This window comes from Vicugna pacos, chromosome 3 (assembly GCF_048564905.1).
Source record: "Vicugna pacos chromosome 3, VicPac4, whole genome shotgun sequence".
Classification (NCBI taxonomy): domain Eukaryota; kingdom Metazoa; phylum Chordata; class Mammalia; order Artiodactyla; family Camelidae; genus Vicugna; species Vicugna pacos.
In genome coordinates this window covers 36,450,085-36,475,194 of record NC_132989.1, presented here as the reverse complement: position 1 = coordinate 36,475,194, position 25,110 = coordinate 36,450,085, and the positions used below count along the sequence as shown (strand labels likewise).

The 25,110-nt window shown below is 37.6% G+C and overlaps 1 protein-coding gene across 2 annotated transcripts in view; it reads left to right on the top strand.

The window, feature by feature from the left end:
• The first annotated feature begins 5,049 nt into the window (after positions 1-5,049).
• The window catches only part of ZNF475 (zinc finger protein 475), a 47,968-nt gene continuing 27,907 nt past the window's right edge, over positions 5,050-25,110 (top strand). The window contains exon 1 of one of the 2 annotated variants that reach the window (XM_006216504.4): positions 5,050-5,246. The gene's annotated coding sequence lies outside the window, so the exon portion shown is untranslated. The remainder of the gene's footprint in view (positions 5,247-25,110) is intronic. The other variant, XM_072957805.1, reaches the window with a different exon arrangement.

Sequence of the window (25,110 nt, the reverse complement as noted above, 5' to 3'; positions counted from 1 at the left end):
CTTCAGTGAGAGAAGAGGATAGTAACCAAATGATAGGCTGGAGAGAGTGATTAAAATGAAGGAAGATATGGGGAGAATGGGGTCAGTGGCTTAGACTCCTCTTTCTCAAGAAGGTGGGGGGGTGCACACAGCAAATACAGATTTTTTTTTTTGAGACAGAGGACATCTGAGATTGTCTGAAGATTGAAGCCAGTAGAATAGAAGAAATCAGAAGTGCTAGAGAGGAGGGACGAACCAAGGAAGCAACATACCAGAGAAGAAACATCCTTCCCCCTGAAACTTGTGGAAAGAATTAGAATAAGAGGGAATTCCCGTATAATTTACTGTTTTCAATTAAGAAAGTTGAAATGCCCCTTGTAAAACACACTTGAAAAGGTGAAATATTAGACTGTTATCAGCCATGAATACTCTAATTTAAACCAGCTTTAGGAATCTATGGGTAATAAACTAGTGATTAAGTATTTATTAAACATTTATTGTTTACATGCCCTAAGGATTTGGACTTCTGCCAATTCTCTGAAAAGAAAGGCAAAAGTTATTTCAAAATGTTTACATTATATTAAATAGAAAACTTTTGAGTATTAATCTGGATTTAACATCTTGTAACTTTTACTCATCTTCAACCAAGCTGGTCACTATTATCTCTTACAACAAAAAAGATATGTGCTCAACTTAGAGGGCAAACATTTACTAAGCATCTACTATTTTCAAGTGCTGTGTGTGGTTCTGGTTTAGTGGGTGTTGGAAAAAAGGTGGAAGAGCAGGGTGGAGAGCTGTGTCAGGACAGCTTGGAAAGCCAGAACTATGATGAGTTGCCCAGACTCACAGCAAATATTTAAAATCTAGAATCTCAGGGCCTTGAAACAGGAGGTTTTATAGCACAGTATATCCAAAGTATTTTATTATCAGTGGAGCACCAGATATACTGAAGAAACATCCTTTGCCTGTAGGAAGTGAGATCGAAAGAAATCCTTCTCTTGCCCTAGCAATATTTTCACTGTGCCAAAGATAAAGCAAGGGAGTCCTCTGACAATTTTTTTCATTAGAGTCTAAGTCTGTGGCGCATAAACAAATAATTTAATGTCCTCAGCTTAGATGCCTCATCAGTTTAAAACAGACCAATCACACATTCTTGCCTGAAGACAGTTGGCTGGGCTAGATGCTATTTTACATTTCACTTGAGCTCCAAGAGTTCTATTTCTATGATAAAACCACTCAAATGCATAGAAAATATAATGCATTTATTGCCCCTTTTCAAATAAGTCCATTTTTCTCTTGAATACAGCTAAGGGATGGCTTACTGTAATTTTTTATTTTGGCAATTTAAAAGAGTTTCCATGGTTTCTATGGCCTCTTGGTCACTTTTTCTGTGCATTGGCTTGACCATGAGATTATCTGAGGCCAACATTGTCAGCTCTTTGGACTTAAGTCCCTCGGGCATGCCCTCCTCCCTGGGGGCAGTAAAAATTGGTTTGGGATGATGTAATCTTAGATAATACATTGGTTTGTAGGCCACCAAAGGGCCACAATACGTAAACAGATATAACGCATATCTGTGGTGGTAAAATTTCATGATGAGATGTGGGGGGAAATTAGAAAAAATATCTAAAAAGACTTGGAGTGGGAGCAATAATAAAAAACAAAAGTTGAGAAACTGCCCCAGGACGGAGAGTCCTGGGGGAGGTGGGGATATGAGTTCTATTGGGTAGGACTTTAACACATTAAATACAATACTTTTTTTCTTTTTTTTTTCTTTTTAAGTTTTAGAGGTCTCTATTTGAAGTGTATCCTACCCCCTTTCATTCTAATCACCATAGGATACATTTTGCAGTGTTTTAAATTTAGACATTTTCTAATGCAATGCAATATATAATACTCACTTTATTTAACAACTGTGTTGTGACAAAAGGCGTATCTCGAAAAACAACTCTGTCCTTGAAGTCAGACTGTTCTGTGTGGTAATCTAGCAGAGAGGTCTTGCAGCAAGCAAGGGAAGGAGAGTCACTGGACAAGAGAAAGACATACCTACATTTCAGTCCCAGATTTGCTTTGGCTTAGCCTTGCAATTAGGATCAAGTCGAGTAAAGCCCCGGAGTTTCAGCTTCCACACCTGTAAAACAAGGCTGCTAATGCTTCCTGTTGTAGGGTTATTAAAGGATTTGAGATAGCTGATGTCTAGTGGCTGTTTCTGAGTTAGGGGTAAGGCAAGGGGAAGTAAACAATAACTGCATAGAAAAGGACGAGATGCCCAGATGCCCAGTGGACCTATTTTACCGAACTCCACAAACATCCTGTTTGAGTTCCTGCTGCTGCTGTTAAAAACAAACAAACAAAAAATTCTTCCACACAGAATGTAGCCCCTGCCCAGTTTAAATAAACTCAGAAAGACTATCAGTATCTTTCAGAGTAAGATTTGGACTTTGCATCCATTAAGAGACATCAGGACCATCAGAAGAAATACCAGCAAGGAGCAGCATTTCTCCTGCTCCATAAAATCACCATGATTTATTCCTTTAATGAAAAAAGGTAGGAGCTGGTGCAGGCACAACAGCTGTGGTTTTATGAGGGAAAAATAAGCCAGAATTCCTTGTGGCGGGGCTATTGCCACAAGGGGTCAGATCTGGCTTATTGGTAGAGGCTGGTATCATCCCACAGTGACACAAACGTGATTGGGTATCAAATAGCTTGAAATAACTCGCAGTTGTTTTAGGTGAGAAGAACTTAAGCAATTCCAGACCTGACCAGCTCCATTTAGGTAAGGGCTTCAGTGACTTTGTTCTGAGGTTGCGTTGAATATCCTAAGTGGGAACAGAAGAAGGAATACAGTGATCTGTAAACTTGTGCTGGTTGCCCACCTAGCACATGTCAGTGGTTTAACTGTCGCCATGAATCAAGGGCTTTTTTCCCCCAACAATGTTATAAATAGGGATGGGTAAATATTTTGGCTTCATCAGCCTCCAAGTATTTCTTCAGATGTTTTGGGTTCAACCAAATGGAATACGTCATGCCGAGCACATTCTCCCTTGATTTTTTAAGGATTGTATGTGATTTATGGGAAATGGAATCCATATGTTTCTGCTTCATTTACACTTAAATCATCAAAAGTTTGTGTTGTAAAGCTCTACAATGTCCAAGATGACTTTTGAGCTTGATTTTTTTTAAATGTAAGCTGCTTAAAAGTTTTTGTTCTCTAAAAGTTAGAGAGAGAGAGATACCTAGGAAGGCCTGTTTTGCAAAGATGAAATAAATATGAATACCAGGAAGTTCAATTAAAGCTGAAACTACAAACCCAAGAATTTCAAATTGGTCCAGAATTTGGGGGAAAACAAATCCTCCTCTCCGGCCAGTTTCCAAAGCATCTCTGATGAATGTGAAAACCCAGCTGGCAACTCAGCAACCCCACCAGGGAAGGGAGGGCTGTGAATGCACCATTAGCTCCCCAGCTAACACATGCGCCTGCTGCTGGAGAAATTGTTACTCTCGGGCCTCGTGAGAGCCCAGTCCAGACTGGTCGCTCCGGTCCAGATAAAGAACTCCTTGCTCTATTTTAGCATGGAAATATCTGCTCTCCTGGTGTTCTCCCGGGGTTGTCCTGTCCTAGGCCAGCACTTCCTGTCTGTTCTTCTGCCATCTGGCCCAAGTAGCTGGCCACTGGACTGAATACTGTGTGTGCGTTTGGGACGGTGTTTATTTATTGGGCAATTTCTTTAGAGAGTTATCTTGTTTAGCTCACAATGGGGCTGAGAATGCATGCAGTTTGTATAAAGTAAGAAATATATTAACTAGGAACTCACAAGTTAGTAAGAAACCAAATGTAAAACTAAGTTTTCTTGCCCCATCTCGATATTAACCACTCTTAAAGCAGCTCTTAAGTCACTTTATGCATGCTTTATCATCTATATATGGCATCTGATGAAAAGTTTCAGGAGAAAATCATCCAAATTAGAACTATTTTATGTGATGGTATAACTGAGATATCCTTAAATCTCTGTAGAGGATGTAACTGCTCACCTTAGAACATTATGGAATGTTAGAATTTGGAACTTCATTATCCAGTGGGGTCTTTAAACTGTATAGTCTGAAGTCATTTCAGCAGAAATAACAGTCCTGTGAATTACCTATATTTCCCAGTTCAATTATCTGGGCATGAAGGACAGGATTTTGGAATCTGGGAGGTTAGAGTTTGTTCCCCCTAATTCCTAACCCTAAGGGACATTTAATAAAATGTTTCTTAATTTCATCATCCAGTGATAACTGCTGTTATCATATTGGTATATGTTCTCTAAGCAGATGCATGTTGGCCTGGGCACAGGGACACGTGTGTGCACACACAGAGTTTAATGAGATCATCCTGTTAATTCTGCTTTGTAGCTTCTTTTTTTTGTTTAGAAATATATTATGGACTTTTTTCCTGTCTTAATATACTGCTTTACCTCATGAGGTTTAATACTACAAAATTAAAACAATTTTTACAGGATTGTATGACGATTAGCTTAATATCTCAAAGTATTTTTAAATATAGGGTTTTAAAAATCTTTATTTCAGATACATTTTTAAATGTTGGCCTTGGTTTTAAAAAAGGTTTCCTATATCTTCGGACACTTTAGAAAATAAACTAATTAGCTTCTACATCTTGGATTTCATCACATTTTAGACCAAAGCGTAATCCACTCTTTGAGTGCCGTGACAATGAGAATATCCATCTCCCTCTTTTAGAAGAGGCCCAAGCTCTCCTATATAGTTGATACTTTTTAAAGACCCTAGAAAAGATCAATAGGACAATCAGCAATTTTTTTTTCTTCCTTAGGAAAACAAGTTGTGTTTTCACCCCACCCATCCCCTGGCCAAGAAGAGCCTTGTTACTTAAATTTATCTGCCTCCCTTTGTGTGATGCTTAGTCCATTGGTAAAATTCCCAGAGTCAACTTCAAAGAAAGCTGAGGCCCATACTTATTTTGCTCTCTGTTTCTGAATTTCTTCACCCCTTGTTTTGAATTTTTCCAGTCTGTTACTATAGAACTCAGTCCTGTCCCTTTTGTTGACAGGTTGCCAGGATACATCCAGGCGACAAAGGCTGGGGTTCCTGTTCCTGGTGGCCAGCCTCACAACTACATCAACTCCCACAAGAGGAGATATGAATCGTGGAGCTCCCAGCTATTCTATTCCTGTTTCCACCAGCTTTCCCACTGAGGGGTTCAACAGGCCATGACAGAAGCCAAAATAGAAATAAAGAACAAATGTTACAAGGTGAGGCTCCCAGAAGGTGTATTCTTTCTCTGTGGTCTGGTAGCTAATCAAGTTTCAATTCTGACCTTTCAACTGGCAATGATAATCTTGATCTCCTCCACTTCCTTCTCACTAGAGTGTAGTAAATATGTCCTTGCTATAGACAAGGAATTCAAAGAAAAGTAATCAGTCCTCAAGTTAAAAAAAAAAAGGTAATACTAAACAAATTAGCAAATATTTTATTTCACTGGATGATATTGGCAATAGTGTGAACTATAGATTAAATGTTTTAATGACTAAAAGAGAATAAAAATTTTTCTGCAAAGAAAAGTTGATAAATATGTTCTTAACATTAATTCAGGATTATATGTTTATGAACTGGATTATTTGTGAAAGAAAACTGATGATAAATGCTATAGTTACTCAACTGACTCGTTAGGTTTTTTTAATTGAGATAAAATTTACATGGAGTGAAATGTAACTGATCTTAAGTTCTTAAATTCAAGTTCCTAAAAATCAGTGACCTGGTATATGTATACAACCATGTAATACATCCCCTTAATCAAGACATAGGACATTTCTGTTACCCAGAAAGTTTCCTCACATTCTTTCCAGTCAATCTTCCCTCCATAGCAACCACTGTTCTGATTTCTACTACTAGAGGATAATTTGGCCATTCATGAATTGTATATAAGTACAATCATATTCTTGTATCTGACTTCTTTGGCTTAGCAGAATATTTGTGAGATTCTTCCTGTTGCTGTGTATAAAAGTAGTTGAGTTCCTTTTGTAGGTGAGTAGTACTGCATTATAGAATTATTCCACATCTGTTTATCTGTTTTCCTATCGATTGATACTCGGTTTGTTTCTAGTTTGGGTCTCCTATAACTAAAGCTGCTATAAACATTATTGCACAAGTCTTTTGGTGGACATATGTTTTCATTTATCTTGGATTTAAACCTAGAACTAAAATTGATGGATGATAGGATAGATGTGTGTTTAACTTTATAAGGGGCATGAAATGATATGTAACTGTGGTTATAATTTACATTTTCTTGATGATTAATGTAGTTAAGCATTTTTACAAAAACTTGTTGGAGATGTGTATCTCTTTTTTGTTAAGTATTTATTCATATTTTTTTGCCCACTTAAAATGTTTCCTCCTTTTTATATCATCTTTATTGATATATTCTTCACATACAGTAAAATGCACCCATTTTAGGTACATACCTAGATGAGTTTTGACAAACGATTACATCCATTTTGCCACCAATGATACAATAGAAGAACATGTCTATTAGCCTTTGTAGTTCATTCTCCACTCACCTACCCACCTCGTAATCACTGATCTACTTTCTGCCACCTACAGATTAGCTTTGTCTGTTCTAGAATTTCATATAAATGAAATAAGTCAGTATATTCTTCTTTGAATCTGACTTCTTTTATTTGGTATAATATTTTTTAAAGGGATCCATGTCATTGTGTGTATCAATAATTTTTTCATTTTTATTCTGGAGTAATGTTTTATTGTATGAATGTGCCATCATTTGTTTATCCATTTACCTGTTGATGTGTATTTATGTAGTTTCCAGTTTTTCCCTGTTAAGAGTAAAAGCTTTGGTGAACATTTATATATATATTCTTTGTGGAGATATATTTTCATTTCTCGTGGATAATTGTTTGTAGATAGAATGTCCATGTCATCAGGTAGGTATAGATTTAAGTTTATAAGAAACGGCCAAATGGTTCTCCAGAGTGGTTGTAATATTTCACACTCCCACCAGGCACATAAGGAAGTTGCAGTTTTTTCATATCCTAACACTTGGTATTGGTATTCTTTTTAATTTTAGCCATTCTAGTGTATGTATAGTTGTATCTCTGTGGTTTTAATTTGCATTTTCCTGATAAATAACAACTAATGATATTTACTGTTAGCTCATGAGCTTATGGATATTTTATGCATTTTCTATTGTGAATAATCTATTCAAAGCTTCTGTCCATGTTAGGCAACCCATACTGGGTTACTTGCCATATATGTATCAAATATGTATTGCAAACATTTCTTCCCAATCTGTGGCTTGCCTTTTAATTTCCTTAATGGTCTTTTTTAAAGAGCAGAAGTTTCTGATTTTTATGAAGTAAAGTTTTAAATTCTTTTTCTTTTATATTCAGAGCTTTTGTGTTTTATCTAAGACATCTTTATAAATATTGAGGTCATAAAGTATTTTCCTATACTTTCTTCTAGAAATGTTATAGTTTTAATTTTTATATTTAGTTCTATGACCTACCTTAAGTTAATTTTTGTGTTTGGTGAAAGTAGAGGTTGATATTAATTTTTCTATTACATGAATCCAGTTGTTCCACCATTGTTTGTTTAAAAGATTTTCCTCTCTCCATTGAATTATCTTGACATCTTTGTCAAAAATGAATTCACCACATATGTGAATTGTCCATATATTTCTGGATTCTATTCTGTCACATTAGTCTATTTACTTATCCTTTTGGCATCATTAATTTTTAATAAGCCAGCTCATCTTGGCTTGTATGTAATGAAGCAAGTATTAAAAAGAGATATGCAAGTGGAGTCCTTCCATGACTGCTTTCCAGTGGAACCACGCACAAGAGTTTGAACCAGGTTGGCTATTCTTTCCTGTATGTTGTCTACATCTTTTCCTTAAAATCACTAATCTGATTTTAAGTGATTCTGTAATAAGCAAAAGCCAAAAATATACAGTTATAAATTTATTCAAGAATGATAATCCCAGTAAAAAGGATGCATTTTTCAAACCCATTTATACAGAGTTTGGCTTATTCATTCATTTATTCATTCAGTAATTTATTGAGTGTCTATTGTTTTTCAGATAATGTTCTAGACAAAGAAAGAGGGAAGGAAAAGTTTTCTTTGTAATCTCTACTCTGCCTATTTAACAATGTACTTCTTACAATAACAGAGAAAAAAAAACACTATGTCTGGTAAAATAAGCATCAAATTAAATGTTTTTATGCATTCCTATGAACTGACAGAAAATTATCAGTGCTCAAATGTTTACTAAGGAAAAGCATTTCCTCAGGCTTTTCAAGTTTGCTATCACTGTCATAAAATATCCATTTCTTTTGAGCCTGAGAATGTAAACTAGCATTTCTGTCAGCTGTATTTTCCAGCTTATTTTAGAAATTGAATCTTACATATTATTTCTAAGAGAAATTTGTTCGCAAACTGGACTTTAATATAGCTATTTCTTCTCTGGGTTTATATATTTTAAATGAATATTACTATATTCTTATTTTATTATTTTAAATGATTTCCCAAAACTCTCTGGTGAATGAAACATTTTCAGGAGTATACGCACTTCTAGAAATAAGTTGTAAGTGGTGAAGAATGTGAACAATTCCAGAACACCCTTTTTGAGACAGCAGTGGCGATTCCTTGTGAAGTCTTAAGAACATAGAGAAGTATTTTTTTTAGATATTACAGCATGCAAATACAGCAATAGGCATATGCCATGTTGGGGGAACAAGAAGAGGACATGTAAAAGAGACAAGTTGTTAATAGGTTAGAAGTGAAGACAAACTGCAAATAGAATATCCCAAGTGCAGTGCGGGCAAATCTGTTTATTTCAGAGAAGACTCTAAGAGGAGCCTGATGGTGTTCTATGCAAGCAGAACCTGGTGGGCTGTTGGTTGCACTAAGTGCTATTTTATAAATTCACATTGATTAATAGTTGGATGTTTCACTGTTAAAATAAAATAGAGTCTCAATTGTATGCTCTGATTAAGGGGTTAGGAAGCTTTTCCTATAAATGATCAAATATTAAATAACTTAAGCTTTGTAGGCCATATGCTCTTCAGTTGTAAGGCAGAAACTGTCTAAGATAAATACATACATAAGCCTGGCTCTGTTCCAATAAAACCTATTTACCAAAGGTGGTGGACAGCTGGCCAGGTTTAACCAGTGAGCCAGAGTCTAGCAACCCTTGTTCTAATCTTCAAGGAATTCTGATGAAGTATCTTCCAAATTATACGTTGACATTTAAAGGCCTGTGGCCTCAAAATTGTTCTTCCTCTGAATACCCAGTATTTGGGGCTCTTTTCAGAAGAGATATGACTTTCAAGGAGAATTAAACTTTGAAAGTCATCTGCACTCAGAACGCATGTGTTAAAGACAAAGTATGAATAAACCCAGTTCAGGAAAGCCCAGCTCTGTTTCTACTTCAGTTTCCTACCCAGTCATACAGCAATCGGTGCACGTGTTTACCTAGTCATAAGGCCACCTCTGTTGGGCTTGTCTAGCTCAGTTCTCGGGGGCAGCTCCCTGCCAGAGATAGTGGTGGCTCATTAACTGATGAACAGTCTTTACCTTGAGGTACAGGGCTTGGTCTGGTACATAGTCCTTGGCTGGATTCTCATGTCTCTTGGATTTGGTATGTGGACAATCCTCCCTCAGTATCCTTGGGTGGTTGGTTCTAGGATCCCTGTGGATACCAAAATCCATAGATCCTTACGTCCCTTATATAAAATGGCATAATATTTTCATATGACCTATGCACATTCTCCCATATACTTTAAATAATCTCTAGGTTACTTGTAATACCTAATACAAAGTAAATACTATATAAATAGTTGTAAATAAAAGGTAAATGATACTTAAATAGTTTCTGGTTTGTGGCAAATTCAAGGTTTTCTTTCTGAAACTTTCCAGACTTTCTTTTTTTAATATTTTCAATTCGCTGTTGATTAATTCCTCAGATGTGCAACCCACAGACATGAAGGACTGTCTGTAGTTACACTTCTAAATCTAGAATACTAATCCCTTGAGTTAGTATTGTTAGAAGGATTAAAAAGGGTGAGATATTCAGATATCCCTAAGATTTGAGACAATACCTCAAAATTAGCATTTAACCCTTTCTCCCCCAAAGTCCTTTTCTATTTTTATTCCTCTATTTAAATAATGAGCTTGATTTTTGTTTAAAAATTTAGTATAAAATCAAGCTAATCTTACTCAGCTCATTCAACAGTCAACATATTTTGTCTGTGCCCACAATGTACCTGGCACTGGACTAGGTGCTGAGGATACAGCTGTGTAGGGAGCAGACAAACCCCTCATGTCTTACAGGTTACATCCAAGTGGAGGAGACAGATACTACACATGTAAGCAAACAACCAAGACAAAAACATATGCTGTTTGAGTGCTGTGCAGAAAATAAACAGCAGTGTCATAACTCTGTAACATAACTATACTGGTGGTGTGGCAGTGGTTGTTGACTGAAATAAATACACAGCTATGAGAGTTACGTTTAGTTCGGTGGACAATCCTGAGGACTCGAGCCTAGGATAACAGCCTCTCAGATCGCTCTGAGGGACTGCTCCGAAGAGGTAGGGGAGGAGATAAGATATTTAGGAATTTTACAACAAAGACCAGGTAGCTGGAACGTTAAAAGATTACTTGTTAACTAAAGAAAACTAGACAGGTCAAGTTAAAGAATTTAGTGCTTTTCTGTGTTAGCTATCTAGGCCAGTATCCTCTCCTTTCTTATTCTGAGTCCCCTCAGGGTGCACCTTTGTGAGTGGCTACCAGGCCAGGCTGCAGGCTTGTCTTCACTGAGGGGTGGCGGCAGTGGCTGATGACTTGACGGCTTCAGCATTCTTTGTTTACTGATATGGTTTGCAGTATTTTTCGTTCACATGGTACATGTGTGCATGTGTATGTGCACGTATGTCTGTATGATGTCTGTGCATGTGTGTTTGTGTTTTAGAAAGAGATAAATTACTTGAGAAAGAGTAGTCAGGAAGGGTCACTTTGAGTTGATATTTAAACAGAGATCTGAGAAGTGAAATGAGAAAGCTATGCAAAGAGCTGGGGGAAGATTCTAGGCAGTGGGAAGTGCATGTGCAAAGCCTTTACAGTCTCTCTCCTAGCCTGCCCCGGAGTGAGAATGGGTTTGGTTTATTTGCGGAACCAAGAGGTGAACATGGATGAAGCACAGTGCAGACAGGAGAGAGTAAAGGGAGGCCAGAGCAGAAATGCAGGGAGGCACCTAGTTCCAGAGACCTTCATGGTCAAGAGTTTGGATTTTATTTTGAGAGTAGTGTAATAATCATGAAACATTTAGTCAAGGAGGTTTAGGATTTGTTTTATAATTGAAGTAGTTGAATATGACTGCTCTGAAAAAAGATGGATTAAAGGGTAGGAGTGGTTATTCACATACTCTGCCTGAAACAGCATGTAGATGGCAAGGCACATTCGTTCACCTACTTGGCAGTAAACATAGGCAAAATATCCAAAAGGAATAACCCGCTACATCAATGGTATATGCAAAATTTTTTTCTCTGTGGATTAATATAGCATATCACAAAATATTATCCAGTATCAGTGGAAGAATGGAGATAGGAGTGAAAGAATATAGGAAAGGAGAGGCATTAAGATGCAAAAAGCAAAAAGTACAGGAGCGGAGCAAGTGAGCAGAAAGAAAATGTAAGATGATGACTGGTGTACAAGAAGATGCTTATTTTTCTGCCAAATCATTAATAGGCAATCATATAGGAATAAAAATGCTTAAAATTGTTTAGAGTGTCTACTAGTCCCTTTTACCTTTCCTCTTGCTCTCCTCTCCAGCCCTCAGCTCCCCCTGTATAAGCCCACAACAAGGTCTAGAACCTAGCTGGAGAGCTGTGGCAAAGGAAAACATCCTCATGTTCATCTCACCTACCCTCCCCACCAGTGTCACCATCTCCCAAGTCAAAAGATGTGGTCAAATTTATTTTAGTACAATCACTGTGAAATGAACAAAGAACAAAATGAAATCTAGTGAGGGTTGAAAATAGAAGAAATACACAATTGGAGAAAGACTCAGAATTCAATTTTCAGTCAACAGTTGTCCTTATTAATACCATATGACTTAGTTACAATCCAGCATATCATTACCTAATAAGTGCTAGATGGGCTGGCATCCTGGCATTGATTCATTGTCAAGTGAAGATTCTGACAATGATTATCGGTATATTCTCTTTGACCTAGAAGGCATCTGGAGTAAGATTCCAGCCTCTTACCAAGCAAGTATATATATTCCTTGGAAAAAATGGAAATACCTGTATTTGGTTTGTGAAAAAGTGATTTATGTTAAGGCTCATTTTAAAATCAGAAATGTGAAGTAAGAAATTAGTTTTTACATTATTTGGATCAGTTTATGGCACTTCGTCTCAAAAATACCAAATGATTGTGCAACATTAAAATAAGATAAATCTTGGATTGCTCTCTCTGTTCAGCTCCAAGTGAACCATCTTATATATGAAACACATGGCATTTCAATCAACAAAAATTAAAACCACATTTTCCTCTTCAGTTAGCCTATTTCCTATGTCAAATACCATGTCAACTAGAATTTGATTATTTTAATTATTGGGATATTTACAGGTGACAAGAAGTTTCCAAATAAACTTTTCAACAGAGATTCCCAGAAAAAGCTTATTGATAAGTAACCCAAGAATACTGTTCTTGCTGTAATTACTGAAATATACACTATTCATTGCTTCACTAAATAAAATAGGTTCTGTCATAATTCACCAACAATTTAGTAATCTTTAGCATGACTGAATTTATTTCAGTGTTAATTTTGTAACTGAAATTTTACAATTAACCAAAAAGAATCAAGATTTGTAGCCTGAAATTGTGTCATTCTTCCACATGATATCTATAAGACAGATTTAAAATCTATGCATTTTGAGATACTTCAGTCTAATGTATTTTTGACATATAATTGTGGTATTAGAAGATCCTGGTATTTGAAAAATTAGAAAACTAGAAAAACTATAACAAAAAAGTGAAAACTAGTTTACAACACTAAAATGGAAGCTTAAGAACACAACTGTAAGAAAAGAACACTGAACAGATAAAGTAAAACCTTGAGAAATTTTTAAAGCCCACGGAAAGTTAACGGGGATTTACTAAGTGCATTCATCTGCACCTTCCTACTCTGGAATCCAGGAAAATTAAATAATTCTCAAGATAGAGATGAAGGAAAAGCCTTTTTAGTCACCTTAGGAGTTATGTGCCATTTATGTCTTTTAGTGGAGTAGCCTTGTAGATGGGACTTCTGGGCATGAAAGGACAGGAAAGTTGAAGGAGGAGAAGGAAAGGAAGAGGATGCTCATGGTGAGTATTGTTGGTGTCCTTAGGCTGGCAGAATTGTTTGGAAAGTTCACCTGAGGGTTGGGCTAACGACAGACCTTCACAGAAAATCCACAAGGAAAACAGTTCTACTAGACCCTAGGACTGGGGACCCTAGGATTGGTCCATCTGTTCTGTATGCAACAGTAGAAGCACATAATTCAAATAATGCCATAGTAATAATAAGTAATAATACAGTAGTTGCATCCTTGGGAAAGGCCAAGACCATCACTGAAGCATTGATATTATTGAGAATCTGATTGCTTTTTTCAAAAAAGACTCCATACTTTGATAAAAATATGTGCCCTTGTTTCTTTAAGTGACTGGATTAGGATTCTTTTTATTTGCAATGACACACAATCCTAACAGTTACACATGTGAAGTAAACATATTGTAATAATTAATTAGCCTGTTAACTCATAGATGGAAGGGTTGGGTTATTTGGAAATATCTCTAGTGAAAAAGGTGGTCGTTGTATTGGGAACTCAAAAATTATGTCACAAAATATCTGTTCTGGACTCCACTGCCAGAGGCAGCATTCTGGGATGAATGAATTATTACATAAATCCAGTTCCAGACAGGCTTTCTTAGTGGCCTCAGGTGTACTGAGACAATGGGGCATTTATTGTAAGGATACGTGTGTGGAAATAGGGGAATCTAACAACCGGACCTCAGGAAGCACAAGAACTACCTGTTCCAGGGGAATCCCTAGCCAAAGAGTTGAGTGGACTCTGTTCTCCAGGCCAAAATAACTAGTAGGTTGTTTTTCATAAAAGCTTCGGCATTCTAGGGGAAAGTCAAAGGAGCTCCTTAACCAAGTTCTTTTCATATCTTCTGAGTAGAGTGTTAATAATCAGGTATTATCCCCATTGGCTTTTCAGCCCTATACGCATCAGGTCTCTTTCTTGAATTTTTTTCCAAAAGTCTGATCAGAACTAGAGACCCCACCCTGCTTTCCTTCTTAAGTGAGATGAAGAAAGAGGCCCATCTGCAGTCAAGCTCTGCAAGACTGGCCTGGTCACTGCCTGTGAGGTGACCTGCTACTTCTTTTGTACTTGCTATCACTAATAGCAGTAACATATGATTTCTCATTTCTTATTTGGAGCATTGTGACAAAGGCTTCTTCTGTTCTCTAGTAGGATTATCCCAAAGTTCCAGGATCACAGTTATTCTCTAGACATAGTGCGAGATAGAAAGACTAAAGAACATCATTTGTCTTTTGCACCCAGGCAGCAGTGGCAACCCCTTAGGGACTCTCACCTAAGTCTCCCAACATTAGCCTGTTTCTCTGCTCTCCCCTGTTTCACCCACAGTCACTTCATCTCCTCTTCTGTCTTCTTCTCATGAATAACTTATTGGCCATGGTGTTTCATGCCGCTGCTCAACTTCACAACTCTTTCCCAGTGTCCTCTCTGCTTTAGCAACCATTACTCTTATCCTTCCCAAGAAAGGAATTGTGATTCAACCAGTTCATCTGTTCATGTCAGGCCATGTCCTAGACCACCGGTGAGCCTATGATGGGCATCCTTTGTCCAGTGCCCAGCTCCGATCCAATCAGCTTAGATTGGGGATTGGGAGTTGAGTACTATGCTAGAGAACTTGACCACCTAGCACCACCTCTCCAGAGGGTGGGGCAAGTTTCCTTAACAGGGAATAGCAGTATGACAAGAAGCATGATTAAAATATTTCATACTGGTTTGATTTGATAATTTTAGAAAATGTACTTATATTTCTTATAGCTTTTCAGTATTTTCTTCCTTTTCAGGACTGCAGATTGGAATTATTTTTAATAAACTGTGACTAAAATGTGATGTGAATTAGTCGCAGAATGAAAACTTTGGAATTCCTCAGAATATTTTAGAAAAACGAAGAATAATTTTAGAAATCTATAGTTAGTCTTCCAATTATATTTTTCAGCCTGCTGGATTATGTATACAAATATGGGGAAGAAGACATACTAAAATCATATAATAACAATTATGATATCATACCACCTACCAGAAAGTATACTAAACATTTCAACCTTCATGATAGCCTGCAAGGTATTATCATCCTACCAAACATAAGTTGAAACTGAGGCACACAGAGGTTACATAACCCAAGACTCCGTAGCTGATAGGCATTTTGAAGCTAGTGTTTGAGCTAGACCTGAGTTTATAGGAGGGGCATGCAAAAATACTTTAAAGTGGGGACTAACAAAGTGTTGCTGGATTCTTGGCTATAAGCCACTTTTTCTTCTTTTACTTAGCAAATTAAGCTGTACCAGTGTATTTCAGAGCTTGCTTGAATTTGGGCTTTATTTCCCAGTTGTGATAATGTAATCTTGATTGAGATCTGAATGAACTGAGCCCATGACACGCAGAAAGGGGAATGGAGATTGGTTTAGCATCCAAAGGGAAGACACTGCTGGAAATAAATTCTTTCATTCCTTAAGCTCTGTCTAAATGCAGCAAAATTCTACAGCAGAAGTTCACTGTCTTGTCCAGACGTATTTGTCAAGATTTTTAGCAAAAATGTTTAGACGTATGTCAACTACTAGTAACATAAGATGGGACATGGAGGCAACTGTCTGAACCAACATTAAACATAATTTCAGAATTGGAATGCACATGCAAGTCTGGCTTTGTGTAGTACACATAGTCTCAAGAAGTTAGGTGTTAATTATATTTTGTAAATCAGAGGGATCTCTTTTCCTACTAAATGTTTGCTTTTGGAGTAAACTCTGCAGTGGATCCTTTTAGGAAACCGAAGAACTTACTTTGCTTAGTCTTTAAATGTTAAATTTAGATGTTCTCCAGATTTCCTCACTCAATGTTTTTTTCAATTGTGTATTATTAATGTCATAAGAAAATCTATAGAAGTTCCCCATTTCCTATAGTGAAATTAAAATTCTTGAGATTAGTAATAAGGCTTTTCAGCAAGGAATGTCCCATTTTGGGGGGATTACATTGTATTAATGCAATAATCTTCCCTGTGTGACCTTCTTCTGCCTTTGGAGAAGTTTCATATATGCCTTAATTATGGTCAAAATACTCAGTCTCATCCCTGTATTTAAATGAAATCTACCTCTCCTTTCTGAGCACTGCAGGCAGCATCTCCAACGTTCTCATGCTATTTGTACCATGTATTCCAAATTTCATTTTTGTTTTGCTCATGTTTATGTGGTGCACACTTACTGGGTATGAGACGGCTAAATAGTATGATCATGGGCTATTTGTTGATGCCATTTAATGGAGTTAAGCAGAAAGTGTCGTGTTGCAGTATGTTACTTTCTATGGTGGGGCTCTGGAGGAGAGGAAACATTTCTCTGCTCTCTTTGGTTCAGTGGTTGGGCTTACAAAATAAACTGACAAAAAACTGATGGACAAGAGAAAAGCTGAGTTTATTAACAAATGCATTGTGCATACATGTGGAAGCACTCGATGCATAACTCAAAGGGTGGGCATAACTAGAGGTTTATATAGCATCTTAACAAAGAACAATAAATTTGTGGAGATATGACAAGACAAAGAGAAAGGAATTTAGGCTGTTAGAGGCAGCAATCTGTGGGAAGGTAAATATATGGAGGAAACTAGTAGAACATAAATGCTATTTAGTAATGTTGTTATGGTTCCTCTGGGTACCCATCTCTGGGCTGATTAGAGTCTAGAGTTGTCTCCTGGTGTGAAGAGTTCTGCCCTTCCTGATACAGGAAAAGGTGACACCTTTACAAATTTATGTCCTGCTTTTAGGCAAAGGGGTGGGGGACAAAGAGCTGTTCTTGTATCTGCTTCTCATTTGCTCAAAGTAATCCTTAGGGCAAGGTAGCATATTCCGATTCCCTACAATTCTAAATAGGAAATGACTCCACAAAAGGAAATGTGTTTTCAGCTCAGACTCTACATTGAAAGTGACCCTTTCCACCCAGGAATGGTTTAAACATCCACCTTAAGTTGTTAGAGAAGGCTGACTGTGGTCCTGAGAACAGAGTTGAAGGAGAGAAGGAAAAAGTTATACATGTGGCACTTTGACAAGAAATGTAGTCAGTAGCCAAGGAGCAGAGTGTATTAAAGTCAAATTTCTGAGGAAAATAGTAAGGATTCTACCAGTTGTAAATATGTAGATGTCATAACAAAGGATAGAATCACACAGGACAGGAGACAGCAAGCTTGATGTGTGGACAGGAAAGGCATGTAGACCACACTGAAGAGAATGCAAAATCTAAAGGATTATTTCTTCATTCACACTGGGTGAGGGTTCTCACAAGAGCTAGAGAGAGATTCTGGAACCCACTCTATAATGTTATGTGAATATTTATGTTTTTGTTACTATAGGGTGAATTGTATTACAATTCTCAGTGTAGACGGCTGACTGGGGCGTCTCAGCAAGGCCCCTGGGATAGGGTCCCCCTGGTGGTGTTTCCAGTGCACACTAGAGCTGGGTGACCATGAGCTGACTATTAAGATTCTAGGGCACAGTGGGGTCAAAACTAGCTGAGGAACATTTTTGCAGAAGGCTGCATTCATAACACTGATCTCTTTCTTTGGGGGTGTCTTTTATTACCACTGTAGTAAAATACCATAAAATTAGCAGCTTACCAGAACCCAAATACATTATCTTACTGTTCTGTGAGTCAGAAGCCCAACATGGGTATCTTGGGGTAAAATCAAGGTAGTAACTGGACTGTGTTCCTTTTTGGAGACCCTGTGCTTGTTTTCTTCCCCTTCCCAGCTTCTGGAGACCGACCACCCACAATCCTTGCACACAGCACTCTTCCTCCACCTTTAAAGTCAGCAATGGCTACTTGAGTCCTTTTTTTCTTCCATTGTCCCATATCTTTCACCAGATTGGGGAAAGGGTCTCCATTTTTGAGACCTTGTGTAATTAGACTGGGCCCATGACTTCTCACCCTGCTTTCTCCAGAATATAATGGAGTTAAAATATAAGCCACGTTTTTCTAACAGTGAGCTGATTGGCATTGTCTTTATCCCTCCTGAGGAAATTAGCTGAGGAGTCAACCACAGGATGCCACGTTCTCCACTCACTTGCAGATGGCACCTTGTCCTTGATTTGCTGGCTTGTCCTTTTAGACTTAAAGTGGAGACAGATCATGGAAACAATGAAACAAAGAGAAAGAGCACAGGTGATGGGAAAAGAGCCTGTGGAAAATACAAGAAAGAGGAAAAAACAGCATTCACAGAGTTGATTTTAAATTGAATTCTTCAAATCAAATATTCCAATCTTTCCGATCCTAGGTATGACTTAGGATGATCATCGGTAAAATACACACAGATCTTCTTTTTGTTTTCTAAAGGGAACGAGAACAAAGCAGTTCATACTCACTGACTTCCTTGCTATTTGATACTTATTGGGCATGAGGTGGAAGGAGGCTTTCATTAAACTTTAAGCCACAAAAAATTTAAACGACAAGCTAAGAACGTTAGCAAGTAAAGAGCTGTCACATTTCATGTTTGACCTGTGCTCTGGAGACTTGAGAACAAGTTTCTCCTAGACACTGGGAGACTCCTTTTAGTGGTTTTCTCCAGCGGGAGATGATAACCTATGTAAGATTTCCTGAGCAATGAGAGGTTGTATTGGAGGATTCTGAACCATCAACATCTGGCCTGTGAAAGAGTTCCTTGTTCACAAAATTCAGAGCTGTTGAATGAATGACAATAGCTTTCTAATGACTTATTTACGTAGGAGGATGAGAGATGTGGGGAGAAGAACAACAAAAAGCTGATGCTCAGAAACAGCCTTCACCTGGTGGGCGTACATAAACTACTGAATCTCCAGGGTTTAACACCAGAGAAGATGTGCTAAATGTATCAGAAAATAGAGGCACATTCATTCACACATCCAACAGAAAACCAGCCTGCCTTATGGGCTCGGCCCTGTTTTTGACTTTCTTCCCAGGGGCTTCCTTCAGAAACAGCTTTGGATGGAGGAAGCATTATTAACAAAGGGTGTTGATGTTTGTAATGAATGGTAATGATGATCAATTTCAGTGTTAGCCAGGCTTTGGGAGGCACTGACCTCCTGGAAGTGGGTAGAGCTCAGGCACAACTTTGAGGCTTTTGTAGGGTAAGTGGATGATGTGGTTTAAAAGGTTCCTCCAGGATACAGTGAGGCCCATCTATCCTATGCCAATCTAAGTTGGCCGGCAAGCTCCCTTCAAGGGCAGCTGTATTCTTTATTGTGTTTGTTTCCACCTGGAGGCACTAGTCAAGTGACTACACTTCTGACACTAATATTCTGTGGCTTGAAAGTCTGTGCCAAAGATATTGCACTGTTAGCCCTCCGAGACAGTAAATCAAGAGTGTGAAGACAGTGGGAACTCTGTGCAAGCATATCACATGATGGGAACTGATAAACAGTGAATCTATTTGTAATTCTTTTTAAAATTGAACACCAAAACAAGGGTATCTGTAGTTTTTCCCCACTTTTTTTTATCATAATACATCAAATGTAGACACTTATGGGTATTGGATATCTCATTCTTTGTTGAGAAGGAATTACTGTGCTATTCTTACACATTTTCAGTTCAAACTAACTTACATATGGTACTTGACAAAATGGTCAGCTTGGCAGAAAGAAAAAGTCCACCAAATTCTGTAATCCCTCCAAGGAGACATAATTCTCTTAGGTAGTACTTCCAGGCCAAATCTTGGAAATGCAACAATAGTCTATATTATTAATAGCTTATTTATGGTCCTTTTTATTGACTGCTTCTTTCTTTAGGCTAATAACTTAAGACATTCAACATTCTTCATCTGGGGAGTCAATTAATGGTAAATCAAGGGCCGCTGACTAAAGCAGAAGAGTAGTTCTTATTATATCAATGGATAACTAAGTAATTATGGGAATCCTTCCAAAAAGTGCAGATGGTCTCCAAAACACATTTCTTGCCTGTTAATGTTTTTCTTTTTCCTTTCTTTCTTTCTTTTTTTTCCCCCTTCCCACCATCTCTCCTGTGGCTGATCTGAACACTGATTGCTTGTTTTTCTTTCTTTTCTGAAATTATTTGCATCATTTCCTAGTTGCATCATTTCCTGTGACCCTTTAATAATGTATGAAAATTCCTTCTCAGGCCACTGATTCTTTCTTTTGCCTTGGCTCTTTCCCTCCCTCCTAGAACCAAGTATTTCATCCTCACCCAACTGTTTATAGGAAGTTTCCCTTCTGAATTTTTACTGATAAATATGTCATGTTTTTAGTAATTATCTGCTATAGAAAAGCAGATAATTGAACTGGATTCTCAGTTTTTTGAGGGCCAGTGCTCCTTAGAGTGATTTTCAAATATTTAACTGAGGAGAAAAATGGAGGAAAGGGACATTTTAAATCAAGAATCACAAAAGGTCACAAACTCAATGCTGTTGAAAATCAAGCATGAACTGTGATTTAATGAAACAAGGGGCTGATGAGAAACTTTGCAAGAGTGAAGATTGGCTACCCAAGCTATAGGCTTAGCCCTTACTCAGAACCCCAGCTTATGTTCGATGTTGCCACATTGGAATGTAAGCTCTGTGGTCTGATCTTACACCTTTTCAAAAGAAACCAAAAATCCCAATTTTTTAAAAACATTTTTTATTGATTTATACTCATTTTACAATGTTGTATCAAATTTCAGTGTAGAGCACAATTTTTCAGTCATACGTGAACATGTACATATTCATTGTCACCTTTTTTCCTCCGTGAGCTACCATAAGATCTAGTGTATATTTGCCTGTGCTATACGGTATAATCTTGTTTATCTATTCTACAATTTTGAAATCCCAGTCTATCCCTTCGCACCCTCTGTCCCCTTGGCAACCACAAGTTTGTATTCTATGTCTATGAGTCTATTTCTGTTTTGTACAAAAATCCCAATTTTGTGTGATATCTCCCAATTTTAAAATAAGGCCAACCACTTCAAACATTTTTAACTCTATGCAGCCAAAAAGAACATATCTATGGGCCAGATCTAGCTTATGAACCACTCCTTTAAATTCTTGAGAAAGAGCTATAGGAATAGAATTATCTTACTGAAATAGAACTGTTCCAAATGTCAGATAATATGGTATGTAGATTTGTTTGTTATTCAGTGGCCTGACACCCCCGCCTTTTTTGTCTATCTTTTGAATTTCTATACACTATAGGCCTCTAATGTGGGTATACTAATGGTTTCCATAACCAGTTCTCCAACACTCCAGATGTCAATATTACAATTACATGGTCATACCTGTGTGGCATTTATAACTCTTGAGTACTCTGTGATTTGGATACTCAATATAGGGTGAAAATTACAGGCTCAATCTAACAATAGCTTTCATAGGGTGATATTATGAGCCTTAACAACATAAAATGACCTTGCAGAAGGTTCTACTTAAAGGTAAAAAGAGTGCATTTCTCCCATTTTTTGTTTTCATAGCTTTCCTAACACCATAGACTGTTATGTCTACACCTGACATTTAGATGGAATAAAAGTAAAAGAATTTATATCTTGGTTTAAAATTCTTCACAGTGAAGAAGTGATAAGGAAAGGAAAATTTTTTATTAGCTATTCAAAATTATCCTTGGAATACCAACATGGACAGCCATAGTCTCACAAAGCCACGCCTCAGCCTAAATGGCTTTTCTGAATGTGTTTGCATTTTTTTTTAACTTTCAGATATTGCTCTTGTCTTTTCCAAACCATACCACCTCCAGTTCCCAGTTGCTCTTTTGTCCACCTACATCAGAATTCCTAAAGACTGCAAATGCCACTGGCCCAGGTGCTACCCAGAGGGAGTGCAGAGAACTGGGCAGGGTGATCTGGACCAGCTTCCCTCAACACTTCCTAGTCATCTTTGATCTAAGAATGGGCTCACTTTACTCTGATTCCTTCTGTGACAGTGGTGACCTTATGGCTGCATTGTCAGTAGTGGAAGAGTGTCATATAAAATTAAGGAAAATATGAATATGCTTAAAATAACAGATTTCTGCTTATGATTTAATTCAGTTAAGTCACAATTGGAAGATCAACATTTTCTAGCTCTTGAAGGGTAGTGATGGTGTAAACATTATAAAAATATAATTTTAGTGGTCTGAATGATTTGAGGGTTGCCATCAAATAATTTTCCAAGATGCTATGAAATAATTCATTTGAGTTTATGTTTATTGCAATAATAAGGTAACATGTAATTTGAATAGAACAGATTTTTATTACTTATTCTGATAGTGGTGATACAAGTCAGGAGACAGAAACCATGCTGGTTATTTAAACAGAGAGAATTTAATATAAAGATTGTTAACCAGGAATGAAGTTTTTACCTAGGTAATTAGAGTGAAAAGGGAATGTTACTGTATAAGAGAGGTGGCAGCTACCATTCCTTGGGCTGAGGGATCAAAGGGAAAAGATCTGAACTATTAAAACTGAGACACTTAGAAGGAGCACCCTATAGAGCTAAAAATTTAATTTCCAAATAGGAGGCACAGAGTGGCTGATGGTGCTGTCTGGTGGAGAAGGGGAAGTGAGTCTGATTTGCAAATGTTGGAAAAATTGTAAACTGGTTTTAGTTGCTGCTACAGGAAAAAACTGCTTCTGCCAGGATGAAGAAGTATTTCTGGGGTAATACAGGATCCAAAAGCAGACAGGAAACCCTACAAAAAGAAGCAAATCTTCTCTCTCCTCTAACCTCACATTCTTCCCCCAGTCCCAGTATTGACAGATCATAATGCAGAGCAGGCAGGCAAAGTGGAAGTGGGGTGTGCAGAGTCCCAGTGCCAGCATCACAAAGTTGGATATAGAGAAGAGAGTATGGAATACAGAGACAATATGTTAATAACTGGCATGACAGTGATGCCTCCTAGCTCTTTGAAAAGCTCATGGAAAAAGTAGGTTTCTATTCTCCTGAAGTCAAATGTCATTAAATTTTTTTTTAAAGATTCTGGAAAAATAAGTGTTGTGAATCAGTTTTTTAAGAGCCATTAGTTGAGTATCTACAGTTTCAAGGTTTTTTTCCTGATTTTTAGGGAAAAGTATATATTTAATAGTCAATTTTGCCCCATATACCCTCTCAAAATTTTTTTCCTTTTCAAAAAATTATTCTGAAACTTGAAATGTCACAATTAGAATTCGTTTTGTTCCAAGCCAATGACAACTATTAAAATGCAATTGTAACTCAATTAGTATTAGGTTTTCATGTGAGTAGAAAACTCTTAAAAAGTGGCTAAAATACAAATAGACATTTATTTATCTTATGTAAATAAGGCCCAAGGAAGGCACTCCAGAGCTTCTATGATGACTCTAACATTATCAGGGACCCAGGTACATCCACATTTCTACTCTGTCATGTCAAGGTTTACATGAATGTAATCTGGCCCAAGATGGCTGCTAGAGCTCCAGCCATCAGGCATTGGTACGAAGGAAGGAAAGAGGAGCAGACTGTGTCCCTTACTTTTCAAGAAGAGTTTTTACAAGTCCCACACAATACTTCCACTAGCTATGAAGAGCCAGTAGACTTTTGGCTGGGAAATCATGTTCCCAGCTAGAAAGTGGGGCTCTGTTAACTTGAGGGAGTTGAGCAGAATAACTGTTGGTAGGGAACTAGCTGTCTCTGCCAGACTCTGGGAGGGATATTACCTCATCATTCATAAGCCTTGGTAGAAAAGAGTCTATCAGCTCCTTTTTGAAAGCAAAATTTCATTGGTGTATATGTGGGTACTAGGCAGGGGAGGCTGCTGAATGGGATAGATAGAGGATATTGAAGACAAACCTCTTCTATTTTATAATTTTACTCAGAACCAGCATAAGCCGCAACTCCATCCTTCTTGTTTATTCATGTGTCCATAAAGAATTTGCATTCTGTACTAACAGAAGGGATCGTGGATCACTTATATTTATTTTATTTCAAAGGACTAATTTACTTTTTAATAGATTTAATCACACTTTTGGTTGTGTTCTTTCCCCTGTCTTTTAGAGAAACACCTCTTAATGCTAAGGTGGGTTTTGGATTTCCATGGTTATTATATTCATCTTTGTGTTTGTCTCTCACTTCCCATGAACCCCAAAGGGTGTGGGAAAATGGCATCATATTGATAAAACATGTTGCCTTCCAAGACATTCTTTAAATGGCCTATTTGCAAATATGGTCAAAATGAAAAATTCAAGTCAACTGGAGTGAACATTTCTCCACGGATGGATGTGGTAAAACTGGTTGGCTTTGCAAAGTGGTTCTCTTTACAAACTAGTAACATTGCTTTATGGCGTGTCTGGGTGACAGGCCAAATTCTCAAGTGATTTAAGTGTATGTATTTAGTATTTTCCAGCACTTTCACCTTTAGAACTAACTTACAGGATAGAGCAGCTGACCATGTGCCTTGTCACATTGCCATAGCCGAATCACTGGCAGAAACATCATAAATTTCTCCAGTAGACACCTCAGTTCCCCCAAATTTCACTGGCTTCTGGCTCCCTCATCTTCCATACATTGATACCTTTAATCACAAAGACAAAAATTTAAAACAGTTTTCAGGAGGACATTGGAGGAAAGAGGATGGTGGGGGAAAAAAAGGATGAAGATTCAATGGGAATTTTATGATGCTTTGTCATGTTTGCTGCAGGGAAAATATTTGCAGTGCACAAGCACCTGTGTGCATAAAAATCCACCCCTAATCAAAGTGGTGAAGGGGCTGCAAACTGAACACCATCTGGCTTCTTTGGGCAGCCTTCACTTTCACCCTGCACCTCCTGGAGCACCCCAGTTCCACTCCCCCACCCCC